The sequence below is a fragment of the Zosterops lateralis genome (genome assembly GCF_965231275.1).
Source record: "Zosterops lateralis genome assembly, chromosome: 6".
NCBI lineage: Eukaryota > Metazoa > Chordata > Aves > Passeriformes > Zosteropidae > Zosterops > Zosterops lateralis.
Genome location: NC_139761.1, coordinates 33392085 through 33408288, shown reverse-complemented (window position 1 = coordinate 33408288; position 16204 = coordinate 33392085). Strand labels below are relative to the sequence as shown.

Genomic DNA, 16204 nt, shown 5'->3' with positions numbered 1-16204 from the left:
CACTGTGTCATGCACACAATTCAGGGTTTAAAATACCACAAATATTCTGAAGGGGTCACAAGGTACATAAAGGCAAACATAAGACCAATTTACAGCAGGAAATTTGGCAGAGAGGTACAAAGGGAGTGGTTGGGGGGAGGGGGTTGAAGGCTTGCTGTTCTGCAAGAAAAGAACTACAATATGGTGCACACCTGGTTCTCCTTCAGCCCTGATTACCACTGTAACTGGAAGCACATACAGCTAGAAGGAGGACCCTGCATAGATCTCAAAACCAAATTATTCTGATGTACTCCAGTGTCTGTTTGTCAAAGCACCATGCTATGAATACTCAAGTGCTCAGTCTGAGCTGACAACAGCCCTTTTCCCTATCAGCTGTGTTTTGGATTTCAGGCTCATTGCCAGAGGGTTCACAGCTGGGAATCACATACAGGTCATGTGAAAAACACTTTCTTTATAATAGTTCTGTTCTCAAGTCTTATTCTGCAATAGAGGGCAATATTTGAGAACATATTCCAGCTGCCTCATCATCAGCTGGATTCACCTTACCAAGATAAGTTATGTACAAGACAATGGCCAAGGCTATGCCAGTTCCCCTTTGCCCGCTCCCCAAACTACAGAGTACTTGCCTAAAGCACTACACATTCTTCCATTTTCAGCATTTTCAGACTCCTGCACTGTTCCAACAAAGTGACCTGAGCCTGATGAAAAAACGGTTGCAATTCTTGGTATGATTTTACTCTGTCAGGATATATCCTCCCTCATCTGTACAACTTCAGTATTTCAGGGAGAATCTTTTCATGATTCAGGCAACATGGCTCAATGTTCATTTCCAAGCCATTACCTTTCTCTTGTCTGAACTTCTGAGCAACACAGTCAGTTTGCAACCACAAAGGCTGGAAAGAACAGAGAACGATAGGGTTCACTCTACATTCAGGGAGAAAAGGATACACTCAACCTCAGTATCTGAACTTCTCATTTCTGCCAAGCAACAGGCAGAAAGCCAACACAACTTTGTAAAGAGAAGTTCCTCTCCCTCTTGGGTGATGAAAAGGCACCACCTTGTGGATGTTGCTCTGTGTGAAAGGCTTCACCAACTGGCAGAGAAGATTCCTGTATAGCCAATCCCCAATTCTGTCAATGGGAGCATCCAAGATTTGCATCATGAAAAAATCACCACTGAACAACAAATACCAGGGCATGTGGGTAATTAAGGCTTTCTTGTGTTCCATCTTGAAGTAAGTACTGAAGTTCTTCAGCTAAATCAACTACATAAAATCTTAACAAGGGAAGAAATTTAATTTACAACATACAAAAATAAGTTTCTCCACCATCCCACCTATATTTATTATTCTCCAGCAAGCACTTATTAAACACTTTATGCAAGAATCTAAATTAACAATTGATTTGATTGCAGAAATAGTATCAGTTTTCCATAAGCAATAGCCAAACAGCAGTCACAGTCAAAAGCAAATTTAATCAGGCCCTGTGCAAAACACACACTCAATACCTCAGTCTGAAATAAATCACCCAAAATCACTATAGGACAGTGCACTGGACAACCTAGTAGGAATATTGTACTTATTTCAGTCACTGAGCAAACAATATTTGCCACAAAGAATTCTTCATGCACAGGCCTTTCCATTAAAGGTTCTTTTTCCTGTGTATATCAAACTTGAGCCAGGGGAGATACCAGACAACATAGCTAAGAATAGAATCCAAACAACTTCTCATTCAACGTCCAGCTACTAGAATATATGTTTTCTTATCAAAAGGCCATAAACATCTTCTGAAAAGTGATCAATAGAACACAAAACTAAAGACAATGGGCTGGTACAATACAAAATGAATAACAGAAGACCTATTTATTTGGTATTCAGAAAATAAAAAATGCCTGTGATTCATCTTTTAAAAGGCTGTTGTCTCCTTTCTACATTATCTCTATATTCTACCAACATTGCCAGAGCATTTCTGCAACTGACATAGAATGAGCAACCACAAAAATCCAGACGAACAAAAATCTGCTTGCAATTCTTGAAAATGCTTCTATGATTAGTATTTTACTAATGCTAATACTTCAATGTCAAAAAAATTTGAAGAAAAAACGGATTGCAATGACTTCTAGAACAGGGAATTAATTCTATCTAAGTTTTGGTAACTCAAAAGCCAGTACCTGTAGTTTCAGTACAATTAAAGAACCTTATTGAAATTATTTCTTACAAATCACCTCCTGTATCTATGTTTTATCAATAGAGAAAACAGACCTGAGAAGAATGAGCACATTTTAGTCTTAACCCATACAGCTGAAAAACATCTGTTGTCTAATTAGTGTTCTAACTGAAGTGAGAGGAACAAATAAACCACAGCACAACATCCAATAGCACCAAAAATTCCCTGTTCCTGCAAAATGCTTGTGCACCAGCACCACAAATGGAAGGAACTTAAATAGGACAGGTTTAGTGTTCAAGAAGGTCTCAAAAGACTGGAGAAATACTTGCAAAAATAAAAAAAGGGCAGGGGAGAGGTGGATTCAAGAAAGCAGAAGTTGATAAGACAACTTTGCAACACAGCTGTTACTTTCAAAAGGGTGTAGGAACTATAGCAGAATACAAGTGAACAAGTCAAAAGGCAAGTCAAAAAGCATCCTGCCATCCTGGTGGAAAAGCTATTCAGGAAAAAAACAACTCATAAGATAAAGTACATATTTACTTGTGTATGAGTATATCTTTATGCCTATACAAAAGCTCACAGCATTGTCAGAAAATTACGAGTGTTATTTCACCTTCAACCACATATATAAAATATTAGTGAGTCTAAATCTGATTGGTATAGCCTGGAATTTTTCAGCCAGGACAACGTGGTTACGCTTATTTCAGAAAATCCACTACATAATCACCAATATGCAGACCTTACCTCCAACATCCAAAGACTCAGCTGCAGTGACTAAGAAGAAACAGTGTAGGCTTCTGCAGAGATTGTTGGGTCTTAAGAGGAGAAACACATAACTATTATTCCTAATCAATTATTCCTTCAGAAGGTATGATTACAAAGCCCACTGCAAAACAGCAGTGTTTTAGGGCAAATAGAGCTCAAAGCAAAAATGAGCATTAAAATAACTGAAAAGAAAATATTCTTTCAAACTAATCCTATTGATGAACACCCCAGGAAAAAAAAAAAAAAAACAAGCAAAACACAAAGGTCACTGAAATGCAATCCTAGTAACAGACCAGTCTACTATCACTTAATGGCTGGTAATAAGTAGCCCTTGGCAGGAAAGTAACTTTAAGGCTTTGGGGATTAATAGACACTTAACTTGTTGGGTTGTATTTCTACAGCCACCATCTTAGACTGGGAAGAGATCCAGCCAGAGGTGAATGACTGGACCAAATGCCAGCAGGATAGTCATGGATGCACAATGTAATTTTTCCCCTACCACTGTTTTTAAAAAGGTGACAAATATTTCATTATCTCCTATCAGCAAAAATTATGTTATTCTAGGAGAGAAAACAGATTCTTTACAATATGCACAAGTATTATTACTTTATATTGAAGAAATTACACATTTATGCAGACAGATTTGCCTGGCACCAAAAAATTTTAAAAGTGCGTATCTATTGTGATTTACAAATTGTGGTACTTGGAATTTACCAGCACTAGAATTTTTAAAAAGCATATGCACACACAGAGGACCACACAAATACTTCTGGAATTTTGCATCTCCAAGTAACTAGTATGAAACTGTATTGCTTTAGCAATAATCTGAACTGTTATTCTTCAGTAATTTTCAGTATCAAGCATAAAGTACTTTAGCATCTACATACATACTACTTTCTACATCAATAGCTATCTTAGCTGCAAACAAATTCATCTTCACCCACCTTTTAACAGAGGGTGTCAAAAAGCCCCACATATACTACCCATAGCCCCATTCATTTCAAATCAGACTTTGCTACAGAGCCTATCTTCAGATCAAATCAGCAGCTATAATTTGCACAAAATGTTCTAAAAATAGAACAACAAGATAGTGGACTACAACAACTATGTACAGAACCTCTAATGAGATGAAACAAACCACTATTACTTGAAACAACTGCTGCAACCAATGTAGTCCAAACAAAAGAACAAGGAAAGTATCACCAAGTAAGTTACATCAAGATCACAGACTTTCACCTGAATTTGAACCTACAGTCTTGGACAATTTAGTAAGTTCTCAGTAAAATTTCCTCTTAGTAGCAGACAAGGAAGAGGAGCTGGACATAATTACATTATACAGACTCTTAAAGCAGCAGCTGCAAAAACTTGGGTAATAGTTTAGCCATAGCATACTAACAGATGGATTTGAAACTATTAATAAAGAAGGAACACAAGCATGTTATGAACTGTCCCAGCTATTTTATGGGTTATTATACATATAATTTTGAATTTTAACACAGGAAGAAATACTGTAGTTTGAAAAATCTATTATTCAGCATAATATCTGACCTCAGCTATAATTCATTATGCATGGATATATTACAACTCCAAATACAGGATATTATGATGCATTTCAAAACCAGAATGTGCAGATTAAAACCAGGACCTAATAGTGCACAAAAGCCTTAAGCAGTGTACAGATAGGTTGTATTCAACCAAGCAGTGGTTCACCTTTAGTCAAAGTACAAAGCATTGTAATAATGGTATGTTATACAGGTCTTCCTAGAACAGTTCCAAGTTTAAAGAACGTTTCAAGCCTTTTTTTTTTTTTTTTTTTTTTTTTTTTTTTCTCATTCTGAGTAATAATCCCTGTAGCATTTTTACATCCAAAATTTGTGCTGCTGCCACACACTCCTGCCCCTCCTTTCTGCCTATATTAGTGCCTGTTCAGCTGCACAATTGCCCACTACATTTTTTCCCCTGGTTTGCTTTTTCAGCTGGTTTAAATCCTTGTTCAGGCTGATAAGCAAGCACAGACCAGTTGCAAATATGACAATGAAATGAATTACAAGGCAGGTAGGAAAGAAATAATCTCTGCCACTTGTTGACCACCTCTTGAATTTGGATTACTCACACTTTCCATAAGCAGGCTCAATTAATCTACTACCCATGTGTCACTTGTGAGTTGTACAGATAATTTATTCTGCTTGCAGCTAGTACCTCGTGGCTTCTTTCCTAGATACAACTTCAGAATGGCAGCTGTGGGTCAGTGGATTTCCACTTTGCTAATGGTGGCTCTTCTGTGACTCCCTTAAGCCAACTGAGAAAGGAGACACAGCAGTAAGGTTGCTCCCAATCCCAAACAGCTTCTCTACAGTAACTATTTCCTTTACTGTTGTCAATCTGCTCCTTGAAAGTATGACAAGCAAGCTTTACAAAGTGTTTCAGCAGCTTTGTTTCTAGCAGATCCATTTTAGACGCATCACAAAAGCAGAATAAAATATTATCTGCTCTAACACACAGTACACTAGTTCTGTGCATATGTTGTGTACCCAAAGCCTCCTCAGAAACTCTGTGCTCACTGAATAGGAATAATTGTTTCCATTATAGTTCCAGAAAGAGCTGTGACAGAGCTCTTCCATGCAACCACAGGAAATTAAAGGCCAAAATATGCCAACCTTAGACGATGCAAAAATTCAGGACTTATAGAGAAAGACAGACCACCCTATACTGAACTTCCAGTTAACCAGCTGTAGCTTGCTAGTATTTTTCATATGCTTTACAGGAAAATAACTTCAGTTTGGTATTTCAAAGACTGCCAATATCTGAAGCCATTTTGCTTAAATTAATGTTCTTGAGAAGTAAAGTACCTAGAACACTAGAATGTGCCTGCAGCCTTAGGCAAGCCCTCTTCTTCCCTAGGGGAGATCTTCACAAAGTTACAAAGCATCTAAGCAGTAAACACTTCTAAAGCAATTTTTTCCTCAAGAACTAAGTTTCAGTTGCATGAAAAGAAAAGAACAGTTCATGTGTTAGAACTAATCTTACTGATCAGGACATAATGAAACATGCAACACCATGGACTGCCAAGAAGCCAGTCAAGACCTCAGATACTGTTCAAGAGAAAAGCACTCTTTGCCTAGACCAAAAGTAGAAGATACAATAAATACAAAAGTAATATATGGAAAATACTGGAATACAGAGACAAAGAAAGTTATTTTAATGCTGGGGTGGGCAATAGAGCTTATCCACATTGGAGTATCAAATGTTAGGACTATTGAGTTGGAAAGAGATACTGTCATTACTAAAATTCAGATGTAGTCTCACCAAGGAAAAACAACAGCTTATTTATTCCTGCCTAATCAAAACTCTCCAGAAAACTGTTCCACCCTATTCAATAAAAACCCTGGAATCTCATTTTGTTTACTTACTATATTATAGCAGAAATGCTATATTCTCAAATGAGATATAGCTATGCATTTTAAAGAGAGGTTATATGACAGTTTTGATGAGGTTGCTGAGATCATGTAGACTCTCAAAGGAATTCGTATTTGAAATGGCTCTCCCTCTGTTTTATACCGAATTTCTGCCAAATGAATTAAAGGGCTATTTAAAATGATGGGTTTTCTACTTTAAGTAGAAAACTGGGGTGAAAAAATCAACACATATAGCTGAAACTTCAGAGAAAAATTATATAAAATATACTTGTTCTCAATAAAAAAGATGGAGTCTTCTTGTAAAGAAAGTCAGAATGAAGTTTCTCAGGAGACCTTATGTTATGGCTCATCGATTCCAATTCTAAGCAAAATAGATTAAGGAAACCAGAGCAAAGAACTCTTCTAATGCACAAGAGCCTCAACAGCAGAAGAGAAACAGCAGACTGAAAAGCTTGCCCTGCAAATCTAGATACTCCTATTTTCAAAGCAGCAAAGTATCAACAATCTAGCTGCAATAGTTTAGTCTGGTTGTCTGTTATTACATGTGGAAAGATGGAAAGTTTGCAGTCTGCAAAACACAGGTTCTGCAGTTAACAGCAGCAAGCAGAGTGCATCATGGAGCCTCCAGACCAGACTTGATCAAAAAGTAGCCCCAGCAGCACACCTTGTTCCACATGACTGCAAGGTTCACACAAAGCAGTTCTGTAGACACAAAGAGGGAAGTGGTATCATCATTTCTATTAACTCCAGTTTCCAAGAAAGTAAAATTTTACTTTTGATCTCTGGGCACATTTGTTTTATAAGGGACACACGCATTGCCCAACCTTAATTTTGTTTTATCCGCATCCCTTTATGCCTCAGGGGGGCTGGTACAATATTACTTAGGAGTAACAATTGAAGAGCTGGTCCTCATTATTCCCATAAGTCCTGGGCCTGAGTAACCAAAAGGCAAACTAACACTAGAGGATCTGGAAATCAAATCACTAATTTGTCCATACTGAGCTCATACAGGAGCTCAAGATTCAACAAGGAGCTCAAGGCCCACTAAGATTTTTCTAACAACTTGCAATCTGGTAAACTATTTTTTACATTGTTATCCTGTCTAAAGACTAGAATCCAATTCAGCTATGAATTATGCAAATGCAGAAATATTCCTAGAGAACTTAAAGTTTAAATAAAATCAGAGGACAAGGAAGAAGCACAAGAAAAAACACAAAAATATTGAATACTCAAAACATAAGTACTTCTCTGCAAATTCACAAATAGATTACTGGCCCAAAGGTTAAGGCAGATTTTCATACAGTCAAAACAGTACATCTTGTCAAAACCTAAACTCCCAAGACAAGGCATAAAAGCCCATCAGTACAATTAACTGTTGTTTTTTACAGCACATACAAAATAACAATGTGATAGGGCAGGGAAAAAAAAACAACAAAAGCAACCTGAATAAAAAAACCTCTATATTTTTATTTTAGCAGTAGAACATCTTATATAGGTATGTTACTGAAACTTGAAAACTATAACCTAGATTAATCTATGCAGAGTTTATTGTAAAATGACACATAGCAGTTATCAGTGTTTAAAGGTCTTTCATTGAATAAAATGCTACAGTCTGCATGAAGTCTGGTTCTATCCAAGTTACACAAAGGATCTGTGACAGAATGAATGACCATATTTCTTGCAAAAACAGGTAAGCAGGGAGGAGACTGCTAGTAAACCATGAGATTAGAATTCAAAATCATCTCAGCAAGTTAGGAAAAATAACATTAGAAGTAGCGACTAGCTAAGCAGCAAAGTCAGCAGATGCAGATCCAAGATTTTAATAATTGGTAGGTAAACAGCATTAGGCTGTTGCAAAGAAAGCAAACTGTGTTACGATGCATAAACATGAGGATGTCCTGCAAGGCATGAGAAGAAATCCTTCTCCATACCTAAAGTTTGCTAGAGATTCATCTGGAATAATGTTCACTTTTGGGCACCTCACTTTCAAGATTATGTCAATCAGCTGAACCCAGAGAAGTATAACAAGGACTAGAAAACACAAGAAACTGTTTATTTACTTTGGAAGAAGTCCTCCAAAAATTCAAGTCAAGGCAGATATCAGAGAAAATCCCTGCCCTACTTTATAGCAAATATTGTGCATAATCATAGAGCAGATCAAAAATAAACCTGGTAATAAAATCTGATTCCTCTCAACTCCCTCTCCTATATGTTAATCCTAGTGTGTTCTTTCTACATAATTTCATATGTGCAATTGTGCAGAATGATAGCTTTTGGCAAAGTCACTTGCACGGTAAAATGGAAAAAGCAATGAAGGGAATACTTTAAAAGAAAAAACAAGCTGAATTCAAGTATCATATAACTTCAAACTACCTCCTTCGCTATACTTCACCACCACATGAAAACAAGGAAACATTGCTCTATCATTTCTCATTCCTTTTCCTCAGCAGTATTAAATATTTTATGGTATAGATGGTCCAAAAGGAACAGTGTAAGGCCATGAACTGCATAAACATATACTCTCTAGAAACATTTTTAAAAAACCACAAATGGCAGCAGTACCGAAGACAGTTATAATTACACTTTAACCAGCCATTTCAAACTAAAAGAAAGCTGTGTGCCTTCAGAAGATAATTTTTAACAACCACGAGAAGACAAAGACATCTACCTTTGCCACCCTAACAACACTTAATAATTGAATTCATCCCCTTTTATCAAAATTGGGTTTTGCTCAATACTGTGGAGTGGGATAATTGAAACCTAAACAGTCTGCCAATAAATACTGAGTTTATGAAGTTTTAGCAAGAGCAAAGAAAGAACGTTGCTCTGTAATTCCCCTTTAACCATCTTGGTTTCCTAAGTAAACACAACAAAAATTAAAATTCATGCCAAATCACATTTTACAAATAGCACTGTTCATATAAATGTGAAATTCTGAAATTTAGTTTTTAAGTGGGTATTTGTGAAAGAAAAAAAAAATAAAAAAATACTAACACTATAATACTTAATTTAAAAATCCAAAGCTATAGACTCAGTTCTGGGCATGAAAGTACTGCTATTTATAACATACTTGGAAATCTTAACATCATAGAATGGTTTGGGTTGGAAGGGACCTTAAGATCATCTAGTTCCAACTCCTCTGCCACGGGCAGGAAACCTTCTGCTAGATAAGGTTGCTCATCTAACCTGGCCTTGAAAACTTCCAGAGATGGTTCTAGTGCCTCACCACACTCACTGCACAAACTATTCATTACATAAACAGATGAAGCACACTGAAAAAGGTTAGGTGCTCCCCTTTATAGCAAAAAAGAACATGTTTGAAATCAAAAGTTCTGATACAGCTAGCACAAATGCCATTTTCTAATGTTGTTCAGTTCACCGTTTAATCAGGACATGAACACCAACATGAATTTTGGTGCAAGGGAAGTGAAACATCTTGAAGAGAATAAGAATCGGGTTTTTTTAGAAGAAAGTTAGGTTTGGAAGTAAGCTTCCTGACTTAGGAAACAAATTAACTACTGTTTTCCATGGCTCAAAACAAACGCAGGTCTATTCAAACACTCATTGTTTCATACAGAAGAATAAAGTCAGCAAATTGTGCGATATCTACATTAGTCTAAATACTTATGCTTCTGTGGATAATGTTCACAGTAGAATAAGACACTGGGATCTTTTCATCCTATTAGAGCCTGGTGAATTATTTTAATAAAATCCTGCAGGTTCAAATGCTCTACTGTGTCTTCTAATCAGTCACATTATTTTAACTTTGTGCTGTTACCTAGAGAAATACATAAACTTCATGGAAAAAAGTATGAAAGCTATTCATATGAAAGGAGAGAACAACACAAGTAGCAACCCCAGACAGAAAGGAGAACAACATTATTACTTAAAACTTGAGCAAGCAGAGAGCCAGGAGTTCAGTGTGATTATGTGGAAATAGGATGATGCTTCTATTAGCAGTTGGAAAGGATATTCAAGCTCCCATACGCACATAAACCCAAAATATGCTTAAAACCTGAGTGATGTAAAACTGTACATAAATATCAGCAGAGTAACAGAGGGACCCACACTTTACGTGGAATTCTCACCACTAGAAACAGTCTGAACCACATCTGGCTTAAACATGGCTAGTTAAATTCTGGTAACATTGGTAAGTTGCAAAATGTTTTCTTCTGATAACATTAACTCTTCATTAAAGAAACACATTATTCAATGTGGCATAACTTGTAAGAGATTTCTCTTTGTAGAAAGCTTCAAAGTGGAACTAGTTCTCCAAGTTTTGCAAGTAAAGTTTCTTTTATTCTAGTTTTAAACAATCTGAAAAGATAATTCAAATATGGTTTCCATAACACTGGTATTAAACATACTTTTTAATAGCAAAGAATAAAAACCAATTTTGCATTTTAGCACCTTTACAGTCCTGATATAAACAAAATAACCTGAAAGTCTAATGTATGCCCATAATTTTGGAAAAGTCATTATACAGCATTGCTACACAATGTAACAACAAATCAACTATGTATTTCTACCAAACTCTTTACATATTTATTTCCAATTCAAAGGGAACTGGCATCTAAACAACTTTCCTCGAGGAATCTTTTATTTTGGAATTTGTTTGGTGTTCCATAAACTAGTATTTTCAAATATCAGAACAGCAATAGCTAAAGTGCAGGGGAGGTGACAAGCAACTGTCTATGTGGAAAGAGAATAAAAAGAAGCAAGAATAGTATCAAATGGGAATACTTGATTATAAACAAGAAGAAAACTAACAGCTTGAATATTCCCTCCGTGGCAACAGAAGCACTTCAGTTTTGAGACACTTTGCTGCAGGAAGATGAGACAACACAAGTAAACACACTTAACAAAAGACAGCAGAAAAAGCACTGCAGGTGTCAAGTAATTTCTCCATATGAAGTGATTTTGAGATGAAAAAAACTTACTCAACCTAAAAGCAAATATACATTTAACTAAACATTTGGCTTTCTAAAGTAAATGAAAATGTTGGGTAGAAGTTTAAGGAGCATAATGCATAAGTGATTATGAAGCACTTAAACTAAAATCTGTGACATCAGAGTGTGGAAAAAAAAATTGACTGTGACAGATCTGTTGTCATATTATAAATATCAAGTGTATTTTTAGTTTTTAAATGGAGCGTGTCAATTCTAAATGGGGAAAAATATTACTGTGGAACTTGTGGGCTTCTTGAACTACTGTTAATTTATTTAGCATAGAAAATAAAAGCATTGGGGAATGATTACATAAGGTTTGTTTTTCATTTGCTCTAAAAACAAAAAAATCACATGAGAGATTAAAGTCTCTCATCCTAAGTTACTTCATATTTTCAGAAAGAACAAATGAAAAAAAAGAACAGATCATACTATTATACATCGGCTGGTAACAATAACCAATATATTGATCATAAATAACAAAGGTTTACTTTAGTGATCTAAGACATAATCCAGACAAAAGCATAAAGGACAGCAAATGTTGTAATTTGATTAGCCTTAGGGTTTTACAAAGCAAATTTCATCATTAGTCTCAATTTGAGACATTTAAAAGAATTCTTAAAGCAGTTTGGTTTTGCAACTGCTGTTTCTGGAATACTTTTTCACAGAAATGTCTAGCCAGCTTCATGTATTTTCTGAAATATTAATGACTAGAAAATCAGAGTCTATGAACAACAAATGCTATAAGGTAAATTTTTAAATCTCAACAATAATTCTAGTCATATTGGGTTTTAGTTTTAGCTCTTTATTGAAAAGGAGATATGTCTCCACTAGCCCAAACTTTCACCAAATACCACCTACTAATAATATACAATTTCCTGCAAAAATAGAAGAAAAGAAAGGAAATCCAAAGCATATTTTACTTTCTTTTTCAGGAGCCTATGTCCATCAGGAAGCCCAACAGGAAGTGTACTGTGATTACTGCTGCTTAAATATGTAATCTGGCAGAGAGCATCAACACACATTGTAAGAGAAGTCATTCAGATCCAAATGGTCTCAACTACAAGGTGCTTTATTAACAGATAAAGGTAATGTAAATTTTTCATGCAGATTTGCATATTCACTGGATTTCAAAGCAGAAGGTGACTTTGTTTCATTGATAATCAAGCTGTCCTTCTCAGTTTCTGACTGGCTAGTTCAACCAAACTTGGGAGAAAAGTATATTTTGGTTACAACTTTGTACAGAAAATGGAAAAGGGGACACTGCTACATAGTGCCCCATGGAGGCAAAAGCTTCAGAGAGTGTTCAGTCATCAATATGGCTGCCAGGTCACCTGTCAATCGGCCATAAGTGATCTAAACCTTGTGCTGTCTCTTGCTATAGCATCACTTCAAATGCCTAGAATGAACCTGGGCTTACTGCTAAGTTACAAGGAAGAAAAAATAAAAAAAAGGCCATCAGGAAACATACTTCACTTTTTGAGAAACTACTTAAGCTTTACTAATGTCCATAAATTAAAAATAAACCAATTTCACTTTTCTTTGTACTTTACAAAGAACAACAAAAAGAAACACAAAAAAACTAAAACAAAAAATTAAGTCAACCAAGAAATGACAATCACAAACCACTTTCAGTAGTTTCATTCAGTGGCTAAGATGGCACCATTCAATTAATATGTTTATTATTTTTTTTCTCATCTCAAGACATGGATTAAGTTTTCATTTACTACAACTGTTTTAAATTTTACACTGAGGATGGCAACTGCTACTTTCCAAGGAGCATCTATATATTGTCCTGGGATCAGTACAAATTCCTTGTTATTGTTAATGACCCTATCCTCACAACATCCTCTCACTGAACAGTTCTGCCCCATTCAACAACCTGAAAAGAGAAGTGCAGAGAGGTTAACGAACAACCATCATCAGTTTTGGTATAATCAAGGTCAATTTTTTTTCCAAATACTTCATACCATATAGAGCTACTGTTGCAGCAGCCCTCTTATTAGAGGATAGGAATGAGCCAAGACACAGACTTCTTGTTTATCACAGCACGAAAAGGGTCCTGGTTTACAGCTGAGCCACCCTGACTCCAGGTATTCACTGACTCTGGCTGCAGCAGCTCCTCCTGCAGGTTTCCCTTGCAGCCTCTGCCTGCTGGTTATTTCCTGCTGAACTATGACTGCAGGGATCAGTTTGCAGACTCTGAATGCAGGCTTTTACTTAGCTAGACTTTAACTGCAGACCCAGACTGACCTCACAGCAGTGATTCTCTCTCCCCAGGATCCTTCTTTGTCATGATTCCCCATCACCAGCTAAGCCACTCCCTTTTATCACACTTTATTGAATATAGCTGTGACTCATCAGGGGTGAGGCTGTATTATTAATTGACACAGCTGTTACTTATCAGGGGCAAGGTCACCTATATTCCCTCGTCCTACAAGCTACCTGGGTTTGAAACAGCTCCCCTTGAGTTTGGCAAAAACTATGACCACTTCTGCACATCAAACTCAATAACCTGACACCACAAACATATAATTATAAACAGTTAGAGAGTTTATAATGCCAACAAAAATAACTGCACTAAAATCCTTTTAACTCTGGCATAACATGGTAGCACAGGGTTTCCACAAAGTTAACCCTATTTGAACCCATTTCCCTTTTAGGAAATGGAGGTGGAATGCCTACTTTAACATATTCATGATAAGCAGCTATTTACGTTTACTAATGCATTCCAATGATTAATTAATCCAGTAAGAACACACCCCTTATTTGAAGTCTGAACTTGCTCAATTCAGCTTCCAACCACAGAACTGTGGTACACCTGTGTCAGCCAAAGAGCGCTTTTATCGAATACCCCTTCACCGAGTAGATGCATATTCACTAATGAAGAAGCCCTTAATATTTCCTTAGCTAAGCTAAACAAAGTAAGCACCTTATGTCTTCTTTACTAAGACTGGTCTCTCCCATTCATTTTCAAGGCTGCTCTCTGGAAGCTGCTTTTTCACCACCCTCTCTGGACTGTCAAGGGCAGATGTGCTGCTCCAATAAGAGTTATAGCTGATACCTCCTAATTTCCAATTCCCTTGTTCAACTACTCAGAGTTTTTCACCAGACCTTTAGCTACAGCCAAAAGGACTGACTTCAAATTGAGTCTCCCCAATTGTTGCCCAATTTAGTATCTAGTTGCACTGATTGTGCCATAAAGTATTACATTCATGCATCCAATTTATTAGTCATCTAAATCACTTTACAACCTTACTTATGTCCTTAGTCCCAAATTTCTATGTATTATTTTCCAGGTAAGTAAAACACCTGAAATAATGCCAACACAGTTACTTACAGTGAGAATCTCAGATACTCTGTAAGGGAAACGAATGCAACACATGGAACAGCAGACTGATTTTGCAGTGGATGCCAACACTTGCATATGCACAACACACTCCAATACTGGATTCTGCATGTTAACCAGACAGCCTTGCCTAGGAATCCATGTTTGCAAGAACCCAAATCTCTAGCCCAAGCCCTCCTAGAATTCTTAATCAATAGGACTTACTGGAGTTGATTTTGCAACATAAATTTTAACAAATTTTTAAAATACTCTTGAATCAACCAATAAGCAATGCTTGCTTAGAGATGACAAAAGAGGGGTTTTGCATTTAATAAATTGAAAAATCTAATCAATAGTTGCTTTAAAAACATACAAGCTTTCAGTTTGTGTATTCACATGTAATTACATGGATCATTAAAGATTTTATTTAAAAGGTAAGACATCTCATGGACCAATTCAAAAAGTCAAAGGCTGTAATCAAAGCACAAGTTTCTGCTAAAAATCCCAGAACTCCTTACTAAAGCATTCACAGTGAGAAGCAATCTCAATATGAGGTACTGAAAATGTCACAAAGTAAACATGTCAGTTTTAACATAATGAAACCTCTAAATGTTAGAGCTTTATATTCTTCTTATGTAGGAAGAATTAGGATCACGGTCTTAGGCTACTTCATACTGTCCAATTCTAAGACCTTTGTGCCTATCAACACTGCTCTCTGACTGAGCAGGACAGCAGCCTGAAATGTCAGAAGTTCAAATCCAGCTCAGCTTCACCATTCCAGTGAATGTGGAAGGCAGGGCAGGGGCTCTCTAAAGGAGAAGAAAATGGAGAAATAGAGAAAAACAGCATTTTCTCATAAAACTTCTCCCTTTTCTCAAAGGACTGCATAATATTTTTTCAAAATATCAGAGTGTGCATGCTTACACACAATTCTTTCCTGGCTTTATAAACAGTCACTGACTGGGTGCACTGACTGGGATGCTATCTTTTGTACATGAACTTTGAAGGCATTAGCAGGATTTAATCTGCTCCATCAGAAGTCTTTAGAAGTCACATGGCAAAAGGAAATCCACTCCTCTTAAGTTACGTCAGCCAGTTCCACACTTCCTATTTCTGATGTGATAGCTTCTGTGACCTCAGGAGTGTCAGAGTGAAAAAGGCCCTGCCAGTCTTACTCACAATCTTACCATAGCTTCTCTCTTACACTGCAGTGATGAGTAGGTTACCCATACCAGGAAATACTTTAAGGAGTTGTTTCAATGATATCTTTTTAAATGACCCTTTGTGGACCACATAATAAACACACACACAAACACATATACACAGTTAACATCTTGTAAAACACTTTTAAATCAGGTCTACCCAGTCCTTGCACTGAGTGTCCATGTCCTCCTTTGCATTTCATGGGCAAGTCTACAGACAAGGATTTGCTGAGCTGTTATCTTCCCTTCTGCAGGAATTAGCATACCTTATCAGCTACAAAAGGAATTTACACTGCTCCAGAGCATAAGCCTTTTTGAGATTCTATTAACTTAAGTAAAAGAAACAGATGCAGAAAAAAAATCTTCACTTACCCAGAGTAT

The 16204-nt window shown here is 36.6% G+C and overlaps 1 protein-coding gene across 2 annotated transcripts in view; it reads right to left on the bottom strand.

Annotated features, from left to right (window-relative positions):
* Positions 1–16204, bottom strand: part of RAD51B (RAD51 paralog B) — a 341877-nt gene that overhangs the window by 311966 nt on the left and 13707 nt on the right. The window lies entirely within an intron of this gene.